Genomic DNA, 23,311 nt, shown 5'->3' with positions numbered 1-23,311 from the left:
TTGGCACAGCGCCAGGCACAAAAATGGCCATATGTCTGGAGATTGGTCCCATGCCCAAAGAGCCAGCAGGAAAAAATATGCCTTCTTCTAAAGCTCTTTGGGAACCGCTTGTGTAGCCCCACAGACCTGCGGGCTGCAGGCTTTCCTGGCGCCTTCAGCCTCAAAACCACCCTTTCCCACTTGGCGCCGCGCCAGGCACAAAAATGGCCATATGTCTGGAGACTGGTCCCACACCCAAAGAGCCAGCAGGGAAAACTATGCCTTGTTCTAAAGCTCTTTGGCAACCGCTTGCGTAGCCCAACAGACCTGCGGGCTGCAGGCTTTCCTGGGGCCTTCAGCCTAAAAACCACCCTTTCCCACTTGGCGCCGCGCCAGGCACAAAAATGGCCATATGTCTGGAGACTGGTCCCACGCCCAAAGAGCCAGCAGGGAAAACTATGCCTTGTTCTAAAGGTCTTTGGGAACCGCTTGCGTAGCCCCACACACCTGAGGGGTGCAGGCTTTGCTGCTGCCTTCAGCCTCAAAACCACCCTTTCCCACTTGGCACAGCGCCAGGCACAAAAATGGCCATAAGTCTGGAGATTGGTCCCACGCCCAAAGAGCCAGCAGGGAAAACTATGCCTTGTTCTAAAGCTCTTTGGGAACCGCTTGCGTAGCCCCACACACCTGAGGGCTGCAGGCTTTCCTGCTGCCTTCAGCCTCAAAACCACCCTTTCCCACTTGGCCCCACGCCAGGCACAAAACTGGCCATATGTCTGGAGACTGGTCCCATGCCCAAACAGCCAGCAGGGAAAACTATGCCTTGTTCTAAAGCTCTTTGGGAACCGATTGCGTAGCCCCACACAGCTGCGGGCTGCAGGCGTTCCTGCTGCCTTCAGCCTCAAAAACACCCTTTCCCACTTGGCTCCGCGCCAGGCACAAAAATGGCCATATGTCTGGAGATTGGTCCCACGCTCAAAGAGCCAGCAGGGAAAACTATGCCTTGTTGTAAAGCTCTTTGGGAACCGCTTGCGTATCCCTACAGACCTGCGGGCTGCAGGCTTTCCTGGGGCCTTCAGCCTCAAAACCACCCTTTCCCACTTGGCGCCGCGCCAGGCACAAAAATGGCCATATGTCTGGAGAGTGGTCCCACGCCCAAAGAGCCAGCAGGGAAAACTATGCCTTGTTCTAAAGCTCTTTGGGAACCGCTTGAGTAGCCCCACACACCTGGGGGCTGCAGGCGTTCCTGGGGCCTTCAGCCTCAAAACCACCCTTTCCCACTTGGCGCTGCACCAGGCACAAAAATGGCCATAAGTCTGGAGATTGGTCCCACGCCCAAAGAGCCAGCAGGGAAAACTGTGCCTTGTTCTAAAGCTCTTTGGGAACCGCTTGCGTAGCCCCACAGACCTGCGGGCTGCAGGCTTTCCTGCTGCCTTCAGCCTCAAAACCACCCTTTCCCACTTGGCGCCGCGCCAGGCACAAAAATGGCCATATGTCTGGAGACTGGTCCCACGCCCAAAGAGCCAGCAGGGAAAACTATGCCTTCTTCTAAAGCTCTTTGGGAACCGCTTACGTAGCCCCACACACCTGGGGGATGCATGCGTTCCTGGGGCCTTCAGCCTCAAAACCACCCTTTCCCACTTGGCGCCGCGCCAGGCACAAAAATGGCCATATGTCTGGAGATTGGTCCCATGCCCAAAGAGCCAGCCGGGAAAACTATGCCTTGTTCTAAAGCTCTTTGGGAACCGCTTGCGTAGCCCCACAGAGCTGAGTGCTGCAGGCTTTCCTGCTGCCTTCAGCCTCAAAACCACCCTTTCCCACTTGGCACAGCGCCAGGCACAAAAATGGCCATATGTCTGCAGACTGGTCCCATGCCCAAAGAGCCATCAGGAAAAAATATGCCTTGTTCTAAAGCTCTTTGGGAACCGCTTGCGTAGCCCCACAGACCTGCGGGCTGCAGGCTTTCCTGCTGCCTTCAGCCTCAAAACCACCCTTTCCCACTTGGCGCCGCGCCAGGCACAAAAATGGCCATATGTCTGGAGATTGGTCCCACGCCCAAAGAGCCAGCAGGGAAAACTATGCATTGTTCTAAAGCTCTTTGGGAACCGCTTGCGTAGCCCCACACACCTGCGGGCTGCAGGCTTTCCTGCTGCTTTCAGCCTCAAAACCACCCTTTCCCACTTGGCCCCACGCCAGGCACAAAAATGGCCATATGTCTGCAGACTTGTCCCATGCCCAAAGAGCCAGCAGGGAAAAATATGCCTTGTTGTAAAGCTCTTTGGGAACCGCTTGCGTAGCCCCACACACCTGGGGTCTGCAGGCGTTCCTGGGGCCTTCAGCCTCAAAACCACCCTTTCCCACTTGGTGCCGCGCCAGGCACAAAAATGGCCATATGTCTGGAGATTGGTCCCACGCCTAAAGAGCCAGCAGGGAAAACTATGCCTTGTTCTAAAGCTCTTTGGGAACCGCTTGCGTAGCCCCACAGACCTGAGTGCTGCAGACTTTCCTGCTGCCTTCAGCCTCAAAACCACCCTTTCCCACTTGGCACAGCGCCAGGCACAAAAATGGCCATATGTCTGGAGATTGGTCCCATGCCCAAAGAGCCAGCAGGAAAAAATATGCCTTCTTCTAAAGCTCTTTGGGAACCGCTTGTGTAGCCCCACAGACCTGCGGGCTGCAGGCTTTCCTGGCGCCTTCAGCCTCAAAACCACCCTTTCCCACTTGGCGCCGCGCCAGGCACAAAAATGGCCATATGTCTGGAGATTGGTCCCACGCGCAAAGAGCCAGCAGGGAAAACTATGCCTTGTTCTAAAGCTCTTTGGGAACTGCTTGCGTAGCCCCACACACCTGCGGGCTGCAGGCTTTCCTGCTGCTTTCAGCCTCAAAACCACCCTTTCCCACTTGGCCCCACGCCAGGCACAAAAATGGCCATATGTCTGCAGACTTGTCCCATGCCCAAAGAGCCAGCAGGGAAAAATATGCCTTGTTGTAAAGCTCTTTGGGAACCGCTTGCGTAGCCCCACACACCTGGGGGCTGCAGGCGTTCCTGGGGCCTTCAGCCTCAAAACCACCCTTTCCCACTTGGCGCCGCGCCAGGCACAAAAATGGCCATATGTCTGGAGATTGGTCCCACGCCTAAAGAGCCAGCAGGGAAAACTATGCCTTCTTCTAAAGCTCTTTGGGAACCGCTTGCGTAGCCCCACAGACCTGAGTGCTGCAGACTTTCCTGCTGCCTTCAGCCTCAAAACCACCCTTTCCCACTTGGCACAGCGCCAGGCACAAAAATGGCCATATGTCTGCAGACTGGTCCCATGCCCAAAGAGCCAGCAGGAAAAAATATGCCTTCTTCTAAAGCTCTTTGGGAACCGCTTGCGTAGCCCCACAGACCTGCGGGCTGCAGGCTTTCCTGCTGCCTTCAGCCTCAAAACCACCCTTTCCCACTTGGCGCCTCGCCAGGCACAAAAATGGCCATATGTCTGGAGATTGGTCCCACGCCCAAAGAGCCAGCAGGGAAAACTATGCCTTCTTCTAAAGCTCTTTGTGAACCGCTTGCGTAGCCCCACACACCTGGGGGCTGCAGGCTTTCCTGCTGCTTTCAGCCTCAAAACCACCCTTTCCCACTTGGCCCCACGCCAGGCACAAAAATGGCCATATGTCTGCAGACTTGTCCGACGCCCAAAGAGCCAGCAGGGAAAACTATGCCTTGTTCTAAAGCTCTTTGGGAACCGCTTGCGTAGCCCCACAGACCTGCGGGCTGCAGGCTTTCCTGGCGCCTTCAGCCTCAAAACCACCCTTTCCCACTTGGCGCCGCGCCAGGCACAAAAATGGCCATATGTCTGGAGATTGGTCCCACGCCCAAAGAGCCAGCAGATAAAAATATGCCTTGTTGTAAAGCTCTTTGGGAACCGCTTGCGTAGCCCCACACACCTGGGGGCTGCAGGCGTTCCTGGGGCCTTCAGCCTCAAAACCACCCTTTCCCACTTGGCGCCGCGCCAGGCACAAATATGGCCATATATCTGGAGATTGGTCCCACGCCTAAAGAGCCAGCAGGGAAAACTATGCCTTGTTCTAAAGCTCTTTGGGAACCGCTTGCGTAGCCCCACAGACCTGAGTGCTGCAGACTTTCCTGCTGCCTTCAGCCTCAAAACCACCCTTTCCCACTTGGCACAGCGCCAGGCACAAAAATGGCCATATGTCTGGAGATTGGTCCCATGCCCAAAGAGCCAGCAGGAAAAAATATGCCTTCTTCTAAAGCTCTTTGGGAACCGCTTGTGTAGCCCCACAGACCTGCGGGCTGCAGGCTTTCCTGCTGCCTTCAGCCTCAAAACCACCCTTTCCCACTTGGCGCCGCGCCAGGCACAAAAATGGCCATATGTCTGGAGACTGGTCCCATGCCCAAAGAGCCAGCAGGGAAAACTATGCCTTGTTCTAAAGCTCTTTGGCAACCGCTTGCGTAGCCCAACAGACCTGCGGGCTGCAGGCTTTCCTGGGGCCTTCAGCCTAAAAACCACCCTTTCCCACTTGGCGCCGCGCCAGGCACAAAAATGGCCATATGTCTGGAGACTGGTCCCACGCCCAAAGAGCCAGCAGGGAAAACTATGCCTTGTTCTAAAGGTCTTTGGGAACCGCTTGCGTAGCCCCACACACCTGAGGGGTGCAGGCTTTGCTGCTGCCTTCAGCCTCAAAACCACCCTTTCCCACTTGGCACAGCGCCAGGCACAAAAATGGCCATATGTCTGCAGACTGGTCCCATGCCCAAAGAGCCAGCAGATAAAAATATGTCTTGTTGTAAAGCTCTTTGGCAACCGCTTGCGTAGCCCCACAGACCTGCGGGCTGCAGGCTTTCCTGGCGCCTTCAGCCTCAAAACCACCCTTTCCCACTTGGCGCCGCGCCAGGCACAAAAATGGCCATATGTCTGGAGATTGGTCCCACGCCCAAAGAGCCAGCAGATAAAAATATGCCTTGTTGTAAAGCTCTTTGGGAACCGCTTGCGTAGCCCCACACACCTGGGGGCTGCAGGCGTTCCTGGGGCCTTCAGCCTCAAAACCACCCTTTCCCACTTGGTGCCGCGCCAGGCACAAATATGGCCATATGTCTGGAGATTGGTCCCACGCCTAAAGAGCCAGCAGGGAAAACTATGCCTTGTTCTAAAGCTCTTTGGGAACCGCTTGCGTAGCCCCACAGACCTGAGTGCTGCAGACTTTCCTGCTGCCTTCAGCCTCAAAACCACCCTTTCCCACTTGGCACAGCGCCAGGCACAAAAATGGCCATATGTCTGGAGATTGGTCCCATGCCCAAAGAGCCAGCAGGAAAAAATATGCCTTCTTCTAAAGCTCTTTGGGAACCGCTTGTGTAGCCCCACAGACCTGCGGGCTGCAGGCTTTCCTGCTGCCTTCAGCCTCAAAACCACCCTTTCCCACTTGGCGCCGCGCCAGGCACAAAAATGGCCATATGTCTGGAGACTGGTCCCATGCCCAAAGAGCCAGCAGGGAAAACTATGCCTTGTTCTAAAGCTCTTTGGCAACCGCTTGCGTAGCCCAACAGACCTGCGGGCTGCAGGCTTTCCTGGGGCCTTCAGCCTAAAAACCACCCTTTCCCACTTGGCGCCGCGCCAGGCACAAAAATGGCCATATGTCTGGAGACTGGTCCCACGCCCAAAGAGCCAGCAGGGAAAACTATGCCTTGTTCTAAAGGTCTTTGGGAACCGCTTGCGTAGCCCCACACACCTGAGGGGTGCAGGCTTTGCTGCTGCCTTCAGCCTCAAAACCACCCTTTCCCACTTGGCACAGCGCCAGGCACAAAAATGGCCATATGTCTGCAGACTGGTCCCATGCCCAAAGAGCCAGCAGATAAAAATATGTCTTGTTGTAAAGCTCTTTGGCAACCGCTTGCGTAGCCTCACAGACCTGCGGGCTGCAGGCTTTCCTGCTGCCTTCAGCCTCAAAACCACCCTTTCCCACTTGGCGCCGCGCCAGGCTCAAAAATGGCCATATGTCTGGAGACTGGTCCCACGCCCAAAGAGCCAGCAGGGAAAACTATGCCTTGTTCTAAAGCTCTTTGGGAACCGCTTGCGTAGCCCCACACACCTGCGGGCTGCAGGCGTTCCTGCTGCCTTCAGCCTCAAAACCACCCTTTCCCACTTGGCACAGCACCAGGCACAAAAATGGCCATAAGTCTGGAGATTGGTCCCACGCCCAAAGAGCCAGCAGGGAAAAATATGCCTTGTTCTAAAGCTCTTTGGGAACCGCTTGCGTAGCCCCACACACCTGAGGGCTGCAGGCTTTCCTGCTGCCTTCAGCCTCAAAACCACCCTTTCCCACTTGGCCCCACGCCAGGCACAAAACTGGCCATATGTCTGGAGACTGGTCCCATGCCCAAACAGCCAGCAGGGAAAACTATGCCTTGTTCTAAAGCTCTTTGGGAACCGATTGCGTAGCCCCACACAGCTGCGGGCTGCAGGCGTTCCTGCTGCCTTCAGCCTCAAAAACACCCTTTCCCACTTGGCTCCGCGCCAGGCACAAAAATGGCCATATGTCTGGAGATTGGTCCCACGCTCAAAGAGCCAGCAGGGAAAACTATGCCTTGTTGTAAAGCTCTTTGGGAACCGCTTGCGTATCCCTACAGACCTGCGGGCTGCAGGCTTTCCTGGGGCCTTCAGCCTCAAAACCACCCTTTCCCACTTGGCGCCGCGCCAGGCACAAAAATGGCCATATGTCTGGAGACTGGTCCCACGCCCAAAGAGCCAGCAGGGAAAACTATGCCTTGTTCTAAAGCTCTTTGGGAACCGCTTGAGTAGCCCCACACACCTGGGGGCTGCAGGCGTTCCTGGGGCCTTCAGCCTCAAAACCACCCTTTCCCACTTGGCGCTGCACCAGGCACAAAAATGGCCATAAGTCTGGAGATTGGTCCCACGCCCAAAGAGCCAGCAGGGAAAACTGTGCCTTGTTCTAAAGCTCTTTGGGAACCGCTTGCGTAGCCCCACACACCTGCGGGCTGCAGGCTTTCCTGCTGCCTTCAGCCTCAAAACCACCCTTTCCCACTTGGCGCCGCGCCAGGCACAAAAATGGCCATATGTCTGGAGACTGGTCCCACGCCCAAAGAGCCAGCAGGGAAAACTATGCCTTCTTCTAAAGCTCTTTGGGAACCGCTTACGTAGCCCCACACACCTGGGGGATGCATGCGTTCCTGGGGCCTTCAGCCTCAAAACCACCCTTTCCCACTTGGCGCCGCGCCAGGCACAAAAATGGCCATATGTCTGCAGACTTGTCCCATGCCCAAAGAGCCAGCAGGGAAAAATATGCCTTGTTGTAAAGCTCTTTGGGAACCGCTTGCGTAGCCCCACACACCTGGGGGCTGCAGGCGTTCCTGGGGCCTTCAGCCTCAAAACCACCCTTTCCCACTTGGTGCCGCGCCAGGCACAAAAATGGCCATATGTCTGGAGATTGGTCCCACGCCTAAAGAGCCAGCAGGGAAAACTATGCCTTGTTCTAAAGCTCTTTGGGAACCGCTTGCGTAGCCCCACAGACCTGAGTGCTGCAGACTTTCCTGCTGCCTTCAGCCTCAAAACCACCCTTTCCCACTTGGCACAGCGCCAGGCACAAAAATGGCCATATGTCTGGAGATTGGTCCCATGCCCAAAGAGCCAGCAGGGAAAACTATGCCTTCTTCTAAAGCTCTTTGGGAACCGCTTGCGTAGCCCCACAGACCTGCGGGCTGCAGGCTTTCCTGGGGCCTTCAGCCTAAAAACCACCCTTTCCCACTTGGCGCAGCGCCAGGCACAAAAATGGCCATATGTCTGGAGACTGGTCCCATGCCCAAAGAGCCAGCAGGAAAAAATATGCCTTGTTGTAAAGCTCTTTGGCAACCGCTTGCGTAGCCTCACAGACCTGCGGGCTGCAGGCTTTCCTGCTGCCTTCAGCCTCAAAACCACCCTTTCCCACTTGGCCCCACGCCAGGCACAAAAATGGCCATATGTCTGGAGATTGGTCCCACGCCCAAAGAGCCAGCAGGGAAAACTATGCCTTGTTCTAAAGCTCTTTGGGAACCGCTTGCGTAGCCCCACACACCTGGGGGCTGCAGGCGTTCCTGCTGCCTTCAGCCTCAAAACCACCCTTTCCCACTTGGCACAGCGCCAGGCACAAAAATGGCCATAAGTCTGGAGATTGGTCCCACGCCCAAAGAGCCAGCAGGGAAAACTATGCCTTGTTCTAAAGCTCTTTGGGAACCGCTTGCGTAGCCCCACACACCTGCGGGCTGCAGGCTTTCCTGCTGCCTTCAGCCTCAAAACCACCCTTTCCCACTTGGCCCCACGCCAGGCACAAAAATGGCCATATGTCTGGAGACTGGTCCCATGCCCAAAGAGCCAGCAGGGAAAACTATGCCTTGTTCTAAAGCTCTTTGGGAACCGCTTGCGTAGCCCCACACACCTGAGGGCTGCAGGCTTTGCTGCTGCCTTCAGCCTCAAAACCACCCTTTCCCACTTGGCACAGTGCCAGGCACAAAAATGGCCATATGTCTGCAGACTGGTCCCATGCCCAAAGAGCCAGCAGGAAAAAATATGCCTTGTTCTAAAGCTCTTTGGGAACCGCTTGCGTAGCCTCACAGACCTGCGGGCTGCAGGCTTTCCTGGCGCCTTCAGCCTCAAAACCACCCTTTCCCACTTGGCCCCACGCCAGGCACAAAAATGGCCATATGTCTGGAGATTAGTCCCACGCTCAAAGAGCCAGCAGGGAAAACTATGCCTTCTTCTAAAGCTCTTTGGGAACCGCTTGCGTAGCCCCACAGACCTGGGGGCTGCAGGCTTTCCTGGGGCCTTCAGCCTCAAAACCACCCTTTCCCACTTGGCGCCGCGCCAGGCACAAAAATGGCCATATGTCTGGAGATTGGTCCCATGCCCAAAGAGCCAGCCGGGAAAACTATGCCTTGTTCTAAAGCTCTTTGGGAACCGCTTGCGTAGCCCAACAGACCTGAGTGCTGCAGGCTTTCCTGCTGCCTTCAGCCTCAAAACCACCCTTTCCCACTTGGCACAGCGCCAGGCACAAAAATGGCCATATGTCTGCAGACTGGTCCCATGCCCAAAGAGCCAGCAGGAAAAAATATGCCTTGTTCTAAAGCTCTTTGGGAACCGCTTGCGTAGTCCCACAGACCTGCGGGCTGCAGGCTTTCTTGCTGCCTTCAGCCTCAAAACCACCCTTTCCCACTTGGCGCCGCGCCAGGCACAAAAATGGCCATATGTCTGGAGATTGGTCCCACGCCCAAAGAGCCAGCAGGGAAAACTATGCATTGTTCTAAAGCTCTTTGGGAACCGCTTGCGTAGCCCCACACACCTGCGGGCTGCAGGCTTTCCTGCTGCTTTCAGCCTCAAAACCACCCTTTCCCACTTGGCGCCGCGCCAGGCACAAAAATGGCCATATGTCTGCAGACTTGTCCCATGCCCAAAGAGCCAGCAGGGAAAAATATGCCTTGTTGTAAAGCTCTTTGGGAACCGCTTGCGTAGCCCCACAGACCTGCGGGCTGCAGGCTTTCCTGCTGCCTTCAGCCTCAAAACCACCCTTTCCCACTTGGCGCCGCGCTAGGCACAAAAATGGCCATATGTCTGGAGATTGGTCCCACGCCCAAAGAGCCAGCAGGGAAAAATATGCCTTCTTCTAAAGCACTTTGGGAACCGCTTGCGTAGCCCCACACACCTGGGGGCTGCAGGCTTTCCTGCTGCCTTCAGCCTCAAAACCACCCTTTCCCACTTGGCGCCGCGCCAGGCACAAAAATGGCCATATGTCTGGAGATTGGTCCCACGCTCAAAGAGCCAGCAGGGAAAACTATGCCTTCTTCTAAAGCTCTTTGGGAACCGCTTGCGTAGCCCCACAGACCTGCGGGCTGCAGGCTTTCCTGGGGCCTTCAGCCTCAAAACCACCCTTTCCCACTTGGCGCCGCGCCAGGCACAAAAATGGCCATATGTCTGGAGATTGGTCCCAGGCCCAAAGAACCAGCAGGGAAAACTATGCCTTGTTCTAAAGCTCTTTGGGAACCGCTTGCGTAGCCCCACACACCTGGGGGCTGCAGGCGTTCCTGGCGCCTTCAGCCTCAAAACCACCCTTTCCCACTTGGCGCCGCACCAGGCACAAAAATGGCCATAAGTCTGGAGATTGGTCCCACGCCCAAAGAGCCAGCAGGGAAAACTATGCCTTGTTCTAAAGCTCTTAGGGAACCGCTTGCGTAGCCCCACAGACCTGCGGGCTGCAGGCTTTCCTGCTGCCTTCAGCCTCAAAACCACCCTTTCCCACTTGGCGCCGCGCCAGGCACAAAAATGGCCATATGTCTGGAGACTGGTCCCATGCCCAAAGAGCCAGCAGGGAAAACTATGCCTTGTTCTAAAGCTCTTTGGGAACCGCTTGCGTAGCCCCACACACCTGGGGGCTGCAGGCGTTCCTGGGGCCTTCAGCCTCAAAACCACCCTTTCCCACTTGGCGCCGCGCCAGGCACAAAAATGGCCATATGTCTGGAGATTGGTCCTATGCCCAAAGAGCCAGCCCGGAAAATTATGCCTTATTCTAAAGCTCTTTGGGAACTGCTTGCGTAGCCCAACAGACCTGAGTGCTGCAGGCTTTCCTGCTGCCTTCAGCCTCAAAACCACCCTTTCCCACTTGGCACAGCGCCAGGCACAAAAATGGCCATATGTCTGCAGACTGGTCCTATGCCCAAAGAGCCAGCAGGAAAAAATATGCCTTGTTCTAAAGCTCTTTGGGAACCGATTGCGTAGCCCCACAGACCTGCGGGCTGCAGGCTTTCTTGCTGCCTTCAGCCTCAAAATCACCCTTTCCCACTTGGCGCCGCGCCAGGCACAAAAATGGCCATATGTCTGGAGATTGGTCCCACGCCCATAGAGCCAGCAGGGAAAACTATGCATTGTTCTAAAGCTCTTTGGGAACCGCTTGCGTAGCCCCACACACCTGCGGGCTGCAGGCTTTCCTGCGGCTTTCAGCCTCAAAACCACCCTTTCCCACTTGGCCCCACGCCAGGCACAAAAATGGCCATATGTCTGCAGACTTGTCCCATGCCCAAAGAGCCAGCAGGGAAAAATATGCCTTGTTGTAAAGCTCTTTGGGAACCGCTTGCGTAGCCCCACAGACCTGCGGGCTGCAGGCTTTCCTGGCGCCTTCAGCCTCAAAACCACCCTTTCCCACTTGGCGCCGCGCTAGGCACAAAAATGGCCATATGTCTGGAGATTGGTCCCACGCCCAAAGAGACAGCAGGGAAAAATATGCCTTCTTCTAAAGCACTTTGGGAACCGCTTGCGTAGCCCCACACACCTGGGGGCTGCAGGCTTTCCTGCTGCCTTCAGCCTCAAAACCACCCTTTCCCACTTGGCGCCGCGCCAGGCACAAAAATGGCCATATGTCTGGAGATTGGTCCCACGCTCAAAGAGCCAGCAGGGAAAACTATGCCTTGGTCTAAAGCTCTTTGGGAACCGCTTGCGTAGCCCCACAGACCTGCGGGCTGCAGGCTTTCCTGGGGCCTTCAGCCTCAAAACCACCCTTTCCCACTTGGCGCCGCGCCAGGCACAAAAATGGCCATATGTCTGGAGATTGGTCCCAGGCCCAAAGAACAAGCAGGGAAAACTATGCCTTGTTCTAAAGCTCTTTGGGAACCGCTTGCGTAGCCCCACACACCTGGGGGCTGCAGGCGTTCCTGGGGCCTTCAGCCTCAAAACCACCCTTTCCCACTTGGCGCCGCACCAGGCACAAAAATGGCCATAAGTCTGGAGATTGGTCCCACGCCCAAAGAGCCAGCAGGGAAAACTATGCCTTGTTCTAAAGCTCTTAGGGAACCGCTTGCGTAGCCCCACAGACCTGCGGGCTGCAGGCTTTCCTGCTGCCTTCAGCCTCAAAACCACCCTTTCCCACTTGGCGCCGCGCCAGGCACAAAAATGGCCATATGTCTGCAGACTGGTCCCAGGCCCAAAGAGCCAGCAGGGAAAACTATGCCTTCTTCTAAAGCTCTTTGGGAACCGCTTGCGTAGCCCCACACACCTGGGGGCTGCAGGCGTTCCTGGGGCCTTCAGCCTCAAAACCACCCTTTCCCACTTGGCGCCGCGCCAGGCACAAAAATGGCCATATGTCTGGAGATTGGTCCTATGCCCAAAGAGCCAGCCGGGAAAATTATGCCTTATTCTAAAGCTCTTTGGGAACTGCTTGCGTAGCCCAACAGACCTGAGTGCTGCAGGCTTTCCTGCTGCCTTCAGCCTCAAAACCACCCTTTCCCACTTGGCACAGCGCCAGGCACAAAAATGGCCATATGTCTGCAGACTGGTCCTATGCCCAAAGAGCCAGCAGGAAAAAATATGCCTTGTTCTAAAGCTCTTTGGGAACCGCTTGCGTAGCCCCACAGACCTGCGGGCTGCAGGCTTTCTTGCTGCCTTCAGCCTCAAAACCACCCTTTCCCACTTGGCGCCGCGCCAGGCACAAAAATGGCCATATGTCTGGAGATTGGTCCCACGCCCAAAGAGCCAGCAGGGAAAACTATGCATTGTTCTAAAGCTCTTTGGGAACCGCTTGCGTAGCCCCACACACCTGCGGGCTGCAGGCTTTCCTGCTGCTTTCAGCCTCAAAACCACCCTTTCCCACTTGGCCCCACGCCAGGCACAAAAATGGCCATATGTCTGGAGACTGGTCCCATGCCCAAAGAGCCAGCAGGGAAAAATATGCCTTGTTGTAAAGCTCTTTGGGAACCGCTTGCGTAGCCCCACAGACCTGCGGGCTGCAGGCTTTCCTGGCGCCTTCAGCCTCAAAACCACCCTTTCCCACTTGGCGCCGCGCCAAGCACAAAAATGGCCATATGTCTGGAGATTGGTCCCATGCCCAAAGAGCCAGCAGGGAAAACTATGCCTTGTTCTAAAGCTCTTTGGGAACCGCTTGCGTAGCCCCACAGACCTGAGTGCTGCAGGCTTTCCTGCTGCCTTCAGCCTCAAAACCACCCTTTCCCACTTGGCACAGCACCACGCACAAAAATGGCCATATGTCTGCAGACTGGTCCCATGCCCAAAGAGCCAGCAGGAAAAAATATGCCTTCTTCTAAAGCTCTTTGGGAACCGCTTGCGTAGCCCCACACACCTGGGGCCTGCAGGCGTTCCTGCTGCCTTCAGCCTCAAAACCACCCTTTCCCACTTGGCACCGCGCCAGGCACAAAAATGGCCATATGTCTGGAGATTGGTCCCATGCCCAAAGAGCCAGCCGGGAAAACTATGCCTTATTCTAAAGCTCTTTGGGAACCGCTTGCGTAGCCCAACAGAGCTGAGTGCTGCAGGCTTTCCTGCTGCCTTCAGCCTCAAAACCACCCTTTCCCACTTGGCACAGCGCCAGGCACAAAAATGGCCATATGTCTGCAGACTGGTCCCATGCCCAAAGAGCCAGCAGGAAAAAATATGCCTTGTTCTAAAGCTCTTTGGGAACCGCTTGCATAGCCCCACAGAACTGCGGGCTGCAGGCTTTCCTGCTGCCTTCAGCCTCAAAACCACCCTTTCCCACTTGGCGCCGCGCCAGGCACAAAAATGGCCATATGTCTGGAGATTGGTCCCACGCCCAAAGAGCCAGCAGGGAAAACTATGCATTGTTCTAAAGCTCTTTGGGAACCGCTTGCGTAGCCCCACACACCTGGGGGCTGCAGGCTTTCCTGCTGCTTTCAGCCTCAAAACCACCCTTTCCCACTTGGCCCCACGCCAGGCACAAAAATGGCCATATGTCTGCAGACTTGTCCCATGCCCAAAGAGCCAGCAGGGAAAAATATGCATTGTTCTAAAGCTCTTTGGCAACCGCTTGCGTAGCCCCACAGACCTGCGGGCTGCAGGCTTTCCTGGCGCCTTCAGCCTCAAAACCACCCTTTCCCACTTGGCGCCGCGCCACGCACAAAAATGGCCATATGTCTGGAGATTGGTCCCATGCCCAAAGAGCCAGCAGGAAAAAATATGCCTTCTTCTAAAGCTCTTTGGGAACCGCTTGCGTAGCCCCACACACCTGTGGGCTGCAGGCTTTCCTGCTGCCTTCAGCCTCAAAACCACCCTTTCCCAATTGGCGCCGCGCCAGGCACAAAAATGGCCATATGTCTGGAGATTGGTCCCACGCCCAAAGAGCCAGCAGGGAAAACTATGCCTTCTTCTAAAGCTCTTTGGGAACCGCTTGCGTAGCCCCACACACCTGGGGGCTGCAGGCTTTCCTGCTGCTTTCAGCCTCAAAACCACCCTTTCCCACTTGGCGCCGCGCCAGGCACAAAAATGGCCATATGTCTGCAGACTTGTCCCATGCCCAAAGAGCCAGCATGGAAAAATATGCCTTGTTGTAAAGCTCTTTGGGAACCGCTTGCGTAGCCCCACAGACCTGCGGGCTGCAGGCTTTCCTGGCGCCTTCAGCCTCAAAACCACCCTTTCCCACTTGGCGCCGCGCCAGGCACAAAAATGGCCATATGTCTGCAGATTGGTCCCACGCCCAAAGAGCCAGCAGGGAAAACTATGCCTTCTTCTAAAGCTCTTTGGGAACCGCTTGCGTAGCCCAACAGACCTGCGGGCTGCAGGCTTTCCTGGGGCCTTCAGCCTCAAAACCACCCTTTCCCACCTGGCGCCGCGCCAGGCACAAAAATGGCCATATGTCTGGAGACTGGTCCCATGCCCAAAGAGCCAGCAGGGAAAACTATGCCTTGTTCTAAAGCTCTTTGGGAACCGCTTGCGTAGCCCCACACACCTGCGGGCTGCAGGCTTTCCTGGGGCCTTCAGCCTCAAAACCACCCTTTCCCACTTGGCGCCGCGCCAGGCACAAAAATGGCCATAAGTCTGGAGATTGGTCCCACGCCCAAAGAGCCAGCAGGGAAAACTATGCCTTGTTCTAAAGCTCTTTGGGAAACGCTTGCGTAGCCCCACACACCTGGGGGCTGCAGGCTTTCCTGCTGCCTTCAGCCTCAAAACCACCCTTTCCCACTTGGCACAGCGCCAGGCACAAAAATGGCCATAAGTCTGGAGATTGGTCCCACGCCCAAAGAGCCAGCAGGGAAAACTATGCCTTGTTCTAAAGGTCTTTGGGAACCGCTTGCGTAGCCCCACACACCTGCGGGCTGCAGGCTTTCCTGCTGCCTTCAGCCTCAAAACCACCCTTTCCCACTTGGCCCCACGCCAGGCACAAAAATGGCCATATGTCTGCAGACTTGTCCCATGCCCAAAGAGCCAGCAGGGAAAAATATGCCTTGTTCTAAAGCTCTTTGGGAACCGCTTGCGTAGCCCCACAGACCTGCGGGCTGCAGGCTTTCCTGGCGCCTTCAGCCTCAAAACCACCCTTTCCCACTTGGCGCCGCGCTAGGCACAAAAATGGCCATATGTCTGGAGACTGGTCCCATGCCCAAAGAGCCAGCAGGGAAAACTATGCCTTCTTCTAAAGCTCTTTGGGAACCGCTTGCGTAGCCCAACAGACCTGAGTGCTACAGGCTTTCCTGCTGCCTTCAGCCTCAAAACCACCCTTTCCCACTTGGCACAGCGCCAGGCACAAAAATGGCCATATGTCTGGAGACTGGTCCCATGCCCAAAGAGCCAGCAGGAAAAAATATGCCTTGTTCTAAAGCTCTTTGGGAACCGCTTGCGTAGCCCCACACACCTGGGGGCTGCAGGCGTTCCTGCTGCCTTCAGCCTCAAAACCACCCTTTCCCACTTGGCGCCGCGCCAGGCACAAAAATGGCCATATGTCTGGAGATTGGTCCCACGCTCAAAGAGCCAGCAGGGAAAACTATGCCTTCTTCTAAAGCTCTTTGGGAACCGCTTGCGTAGCCCCACAGACCTGGGGGCTGCAGGCTTTCCTGGGGCCTTCAGCCTCAAAACCACCCTTTCCCACTTGGCGCCGTGCCAGGCACAAAAATGGCCATATGTCTGGAGATTGGTCCCACGCCCAAAGAACCAGCAGGGAAAACTATGCCTTGTTCTAAAGCTCTTTGGGAACCGCTTGCGTAGCCCCACACACCTGGGGGCAGCAGGCTTTCCTGCTGCCTTCAGCCTCAAAACCACCCTTTCCCACTTGGCACAGCGCCAGGCACAAAAATGGCCATATGTCTGGAGACTGGTCCCATGCCCAAAGAGCCAGCAGGGAAAACTATGCCTTGTTGTAAAACTCTTTGGGAACCGCTTGCGTAGCCCCACACACCTGCGGGCTGCAGGCTTTCCTGCTGCCTTCAGCCTCAAAACCACCCTTTCCCACTTGGCGCCGCGCCAGGCACAAAAATGGCCATATGTCTGCAGATTGGTCCCACGCCCAAAGAGCCAGCAGGGAAAACTATGCCTTCTTCTAAAGCTCTTTGGGAACCGCTTGCGTAGCCCAACAGACCTGCGGGCTGCAGGCTTTCCTGGGGCCTTCAGCCTCAAAACCACCCTTTCCCACTTGGCGCCGCGCCAGGCACAAAAATGGCCATATGTCTGGAGATTGGTCCCATGCCCAAAGAGCCAGCAGGGAAAACTATGCATTGTTCTAAAGCTCTTTGGCAACCGCTTGCGTAGCCCCACAGACCTGAGTGCTGCAGGCTTTCCTGCTGCCTTCAGCCTCAAAACCACCCTTTCCCACTTGGCACAGCGCCAGGCACAAAAATGGATATATGTCTGCAGACTGGTCCCATGCCCAAAGAGCCAGCAGGAAAAAATATGCCTTCTTCTAAAGCTCTTTGGGAACCGCTTGCGTAGCCGCACACACCTGCGGGCTGCAGGCTTTCCTGCTGCCTTCAGCCTCAAAACCACCCTTTCCCACTTGGCACAGCGCCAGGCACAAAAATGGTCATATGTCTGGAGACTGGTCCCATGCCCAAAGAGCCAGCAGGGAAAACTATGACTTGTTGTAAAGCTCTTTGGGAACCGCTTGCGTAGCCCCACAGACCTGGGGGCTGCAGGCTTTCCTGCTGCCTTCAGCCTCAAAACCACCCTTTCCCACTTGGCGCCGCGCCAGGCACAAAAATGGCCATATGTCTGGAGACTGGTCCCATGCCCAAAGAGCCAGCAGGGAAAACTATGCCTTGTTGTAATCCTCTTTGGGAACCGCTTGCGTAGCCCCACACACCTGGGGGCTGCAGGCGTTCCTGCTGCCTTCAGCCTCAAAACCACCCTTTCCCACTTGGCGCCGCGGCAGGCACAAAAATGGCCATAAGTCTGGAGATTGGTGCCACGCCCAAAGAGCCAGCAGGGAAAACTATGCCTTGTTCTAAAGCTCTTTGGGAACCGCTTGCGTAGCCCCACACACCTGGGGGCTGCAGACGTTCCTGGGGCCTTCAGCCTCAAAACCACCCTTTCCCACTTGGCGCCGCGCCAGGCACAAAAATGGCCATATGTCTGGAGATTGGTCCCACGCCCAAAGAGCCAGCAGGGAAAACTATGCCTTGTTCTAAAGCTCTTTGGGAACCGCTTGCGTAGCCCCACACACCTGCGGGCTGCAGGCTTTCCTGCTGCCTTCAGCCTCAAAACCACCCTTTCCCACTTGGCGCAGCGCCAGGCACAAAAATGGACATATGTCTGCAGACTGGTCCCATGCCCAAAGAGCCAGCAGGGAAAACTATGCCTTGTTCTAAAGCTCTTTGGGAACCGCTTGCGTAGCCCCACACACCTGCGGGCTGCAGGCTTTCCTGCTGCCTTCAGCCTCAAAACCACACTTTCCCACTTGGCCCCACGCCAGGCACAAAAATGGCCATATGTCTGGAGACTGGTCCCATGCCCAAAGAGCCAGCAGGGAAAACTATGCCTTGTTCTAAAGCTCTTTGGCAACCGCTTGCGTAGCCCCACAGACCTGCGGCCTGCAGTCTTTCCTGCTGCCTTCAGCCTCAAAACCACCCTTTCCCACTTGGCGCCGCGCCAGGCACAAAAATGGCCATATGTCTGAAGACTGGTCCCATGCCCAAAGAGCCAGCAGGGAAAACTATGCCTTCTTCTAAAGCTCTTTGGGAACCGCTTGCGTAGCCCCACACACCTGCGGGCTGCAGGCTTTCCTGCTGCCTTCAGCCTCAAAACCACCCTTTCCCACTTGGCGCCGCGCCAGGCACAAAAATGGCCATATGTCTGGAGATTGGTCCCACGCCCAAAGAGCCAGCAGGGAAAACTATGCCTTGTTCTAAAGCTCTTTGGGAACCGCTTGCGTAGCCCCACACACCTGGGGGCTGCAGGCATTCCTGGGGCCTTCAGCCTCAAAACCACCCTTTCCCACTTGGCGCCGCGCCAGGCACAAAAATGGCCATATGTCTGGAGATTGGTCCCATGCCCAAAGAGCCAGCAGGGAAAACTATGCCTTCTTCTAAAGCTCTTTGGGAACCGCTTGCGTAGCCCCACACACCTGCGGGCTGCAGGCTTTCCTGGGACCATCAGCCTCAAAACCACCCTTTCCCACTTGGCGCCGCGCCAGGCACAAAAATGGCCATATGGCTGGAGATTGGTCCCACGCCCAAAGAGCCAGCAGGGAAAACTATGCCTTCTTCTAAAGCTCTTTGGGAACCGCTTGCGTAGCCCCACAGAGCTGAGTGCTGCAGGCTTTCCTGCTGCCTTCAGCCTCAAAACCACCCTTTCCCACTTGGCACAGCGCCAGGCACAAAAATGGATATATGTCTGCAGACTGGTCCCATGCCCAAAGAGCCAGCAGGAAAAAATATGCCTTGTTCTAAAGCTCTTTGGGAACCGCTTGCGTAGCCCCACAGACCTGCGGGCTGCAGGCTTTCCTGCTGCCTTCAGCCTCAAAACCACCCTTTCCCACTTGGCACAGCGCCAGGCAAGAAATGGCCATATGTCTGGAGACTGGTCCCATGCCCAAAGAGCCAGCAGGGAAAACTATGCCTTGTTGTAAAGCTCTTTGGGAACCGCTTGCGTAGCCCCACAGACCTGCGGGCTGCAGGCTTTCCTGCTGCCTTCAGCCTCAAAACCACCCTTTCCCACTTGGCGCCGCGCCAGGCACAAAAATGGCCATATGTCTGGAGACTGGTCCCATGCCCAAAGAGCCAGCAGGAAAAACTATGCCTTGTTCTAAAGCTCTTTGGGAACCGCTTGCGTAGCCCCACAGACCTGAGGGCTGCAGGCTTTCCTGGCGCCTTCAGCCTCAAAACCACCCTTTCCCACTTGGCGCCGCGCCAGGCACAAAAATGGCCATATGTCTGGAGATTGGTCCCACGCCCAAAGAGCCAGCAGGGAAAACTATGCCTTCTTCTAAAGCTCTTTGGGAACCGCTTGCGTAGCCCAGCAGACCTGCGGGCTGCAGGCTTTCCTGGGGCCTTCAGCCTCAAAACCACCCTTTCCCACTTGGCGCCGCGCCAGGCACAAAAATGGCCATATGTCTGGAGACTGGTCCCATGCCCAAAGAGCCAGCAGGGAAAACTATGCCTTGTTGTAAAGCTCTTTGGCAACCGCTTGCGTAGCCCCACATACCTGCGGGCTGCAGGCTTTCCTGGCGCCTTCAGCCTCAAAACCACCCTTTCCCACTTGGCGTCGCGCCAGGCACAAAAATGGCCATATGTCTGGAGATTGGTCCCACGCTCAAAGAGCCAGCAGGGAAAACTATGCCTTGTTCTAAAGCTCTTTGGGAACCGCTTGCGTAGCCCAAGAGACCTGCGGGCTGCAGGCTTTCCTGCTGCCTTCAGCCTCAAAACCACCCTTTCCCACTTGGCGCCGCGCCAGGCACAAAAATGGCCATATGTCTGGAGATTGGTCCCACGCCCAAAGAGCCAGCAGGGAAAACTATGCCTTGTTCTAAAGCTCTTTGGGAACCGCTTGCGTAGCCCCACACACCTGGGGGCTGCAGGCGTTCCTGCTGCCTTCAGCCTCAAAACCACCCTTTCCCACTTGGCGCCGCGCCAGGCACAAAAATGGCCATATGTCTGGAGATTGGTCCCACGCCCAAAGAGCCAGCAGGGAAAACTATGCCTTGTTGTAAAGCTCTTTGGCAACCGCTTGCGTAGCCCCACAGACCTGCGGGCTGCAGGCTTTCCTGCTGCCTTCAGCCTCAAAACCACCCTTTCCCACTTGGCGCAGCGCCAGGCACAAAAATGGACATATGTCTGGAGATTGGTCCCATGCCCAAAGAGCCAGCAGGGAAAATTATGCATTGTTCTAAAGCTCTTTGGGAACCGCTTGCGTAGCCCCACACACCTGCGGGCTGCAGGCTTTCCTGGGGCCTTCAGCCTCAAAACCACCCTTTCCCACTTGGCGCCGCGCCAGGCACAAAAATGGCCATATGGCTGGAGATTGGTCCCATGCCCAAAGAGCCAGCAGGGAAAACTATGCCTTGTTGTAAAGCTCTTTGGGAACCGCTTGCGTAGCCCCACAGAGCTGAGTGCTGCAGGCTTTCCTGCTGCCTTCAGCCTCAAAACCACCCTTTCCCACTTGGCACAGCGCCAGGCACAAAAATGGATATATGTCTGCAGACTGGTCCCATGCCCAAAGAGCCAGCAGGAAAAAATATGCCTTGTTCTAAAGCTCTTTGGGAACCGCTTGCGTAGCCCCACAGACCTGCGGGCTGCAGGCTTTCCTGCTGCCTTCAGCCTCAAAACCACCCTTTCCCACTTGGCGCCGCGCCAGGCACAAAAATGGCCATATGTCTGGAGACTGGTCCCATGCCCAAAGAGCCAGCAGGAAAAACTATGCCTTGTTCTAAAGCTCTTTGGGAACCGCTTGCGTAGCCCCACAGACCTGCGGGCTGCAGGCTTTCCTGGGGCCTTCAGCCTCAAAACCACCCTTTCCCACTTGGCGCCGCGCCAGGCACAAAAATGGCCATATGTCTGGAGACTGGTCCCATGCCCAAAGAGCCAGCAGGGAAAACTATGCCTTGTTGTAAAGCTCTTTGGCAACCGCTTGCGTAGCCCCACATACCTGCGGGCTGCAGGCTTTCCTGGCGCCTTCAGCCTCAAAACCACCCTTTCCCACTTGGCGCCGCGCCAGGCACAAAAATGGCCATATGTCTGGAGATTGGTCCCACGCTCAAAGAGCCAGCAGGGAAAACTATGCCTTGTTCTAAAGCTCTTTGGGAACCGCTTGCGTAGCCCAAGAGACCTGCGGGCTGCAGGCTTTCCTGCTGCCTTCAGCCTCAAAACCACCCTTTCCCACTTGGCGCCGCGCCAGGCACAAAAATGGCCATATGTCTGGAGATTGGTCCCACGCCCAAAGAGCCAGCAGGGAAAACTATGCCTTGTTCTAAAGCTCTTTGGGAACCGCTTGCGTAGCCCCACACACCTGGGGGCTGCAGGCGTTCCTGCTGCCTTCAGCCTCAAAACCACCCTTTCCCACTTGGCGCCGCGCCAGGCACAAAAATGGCCATATGTCTGGAGATTGGTCCCACGCCCAAAGAGCCAGCAGGGAAAACTATGCCTTGTTGTAAAGCTCTTTGGCAACCGCTTGCGTAGCCCCACAGACCTGCGGGCTGCAGGCTTTCCTGCTGCCTTCAGCCTCAAAACCACCCTTTCCCACTTGGCGCAGCGCCAGGCACAAAAATGGACATATGTCTGGAGATTGGTCCCATGCCCAAAGAGCCAGCAGGGAAAATTATGCATTGTTCTAAAGCTCTTTGGGAACCGCTTGCGTAGCCCCACACACCTGCGGGCTGCAGGCTTTCCTGGGGCCTTCAGCCTCAAAACCACCCTTTCCCACTTGGCGCCGCGCCAGGCACAAAAATGGCCATATGGCTGGAGATTGGTCCCATGCCCAAAGAGCCAGCAGGGAAAACTATGCCTTGTTGTAAAGCTCTTTGGGAACCGCTTGCGTAGCCCCACAGAGCTGAGTGCTGCAGGCTTTCCTGCTGCCTTCAGCCTCAAAACCACCCTTTCCCACTTGGCACAGCGCCAGGCACAAAAATGGATATATGTCTGCAGACTGGTCCCATGCCCAAAGAGCCAGCAGGAAAAAATATGCCTTGTTCTAAAGCTCTTTGGGAACCGCTTGCGTAGCCCCACAGACCTGCGGGCTGCAGGCTTTCCTGCTGCCTTCAGCCTCAAAACCACCCTTTCCCACTTGGCGCCGCGCCAGGCACAAAAATGGCCATATGTCTGGAGACTGGTCCCATGCCCAAAGAGCCAGCAGGAAAAACTATGCCTTGTTCTAAAGCTCTTTGGGAACCGCTTGCGTAGCCCCACAGACCTGCGGGCTGCAGGCTTTCCTGGCGCCTTCAGCCTCAAAACCACCCTTTCCCACTTGGCGCCGCGCCAGGCACAAAAATGGCCATATGTCTGGAGATTGGTCCCACGCCCAAAGAGCCAGCAGGGAAAACTATGCCTTCTTCTAAAGCTCTTTGGGAACCGCTTGCGTAGCCCAGCAGACCTGCGGGCTGCAGGCTTTCCTGGGGCCTTCAGCCTCAAAACCACCCTTTCCCACTTGGCGCCGCGCCAGGCACAAAAATGGCCATATGTCTGGAGACTGGTCCCACGCCCAAAGAGCCAGCAGGGAAAACTATGCCTTGTTGTAAAGCTCTTTGGCAACCGCTTGCGTAGCCCCACATACCTGCGGGCTGTAGGGTTTCCTGGCGCCTTCAGCCTCAAAACCACCCTTTCCCACTTGGCGCCGCGCCAGGCACAAAAATGGCCATATGTCTGGAGATTGGTCCCACGCTCAAAGAGCCAGCAGGGAAAACTATGCCTTGTTCTAAAGCTCTTTGGGAACCGCTTGCGTAGCCCAAGAGACCTGCGGGCTGCAGGCTTTCCTGGGGCCTTCAGCCTCAAAACCACCCTTTCCCACTTGGCGCCGCGCCAGGCACAAAAATGGCCATATGTCTGCAGATTGGTCCCACGCCCAAAGAGCCAGCAGGGAAAACTATGCCTTGTTCTAAAGCTCTTTGGGAACCGCTTGCGTAGCCCCACACACCTGGGGGCTGCAGGCGTTCCTGCTGCCTTCAGCCTCAAAACCACCCTTTCCCACTTGCCGCCGCGCCAGGCACAAAAATGGCCATATGGCTGGAGATTGGTCCCACGCCCAAAGAGCCAGCAGGGAAAACTATGCCTTGTTGTAAAGCTCTTTGGCAACCGCTTGCGTAGCCCCACAGACCTGCGGGCTGCAGGCTTTCCTGCTGCCTTCAGCCTCAAAACCACCCTTTCCCACTTGGCGCAGCGCCAGGCACAAAAATGGCCATATGTCTGCAGACTGGTCCCATGCCCAAAGAGCCAGCAGGGAAAATTATGCATTGTTCTAAAGCTCTTTGGGAACCGCTTGCGTAGCCCCACACACCTGCGGGCTGCAGGCTTTCCTGCTGCCTTCAGCCTCAAAACCACCCTTTCCCACTTGGCGCAGCGCCAGGCACAAAAATGGCCATATGTCTGCAGACTGGTCCCATGCCCAAAGAGCCAGCAGGGAAAATTATGCATTGTTCTAAA

The sequence above is a fragment of the Larus michahellis genome, unplaced genomic scaffold (genome assembly GCF_964199755.1).
Source record: "Larus michahellis unplaced genomic scaffold, bLarMic1.1 SCAFFOLD_69, whole genome shotgun sequence".
In the NCBI taxonomy this organism is placed as follows: Eukaryota; Metazoa; Chordata; class Aves; order Charadriiformes; family Laridae; genus Larus; species Larus michahellis.
This window is presented reverse-complemented; position numbering follows the sequence as displayed.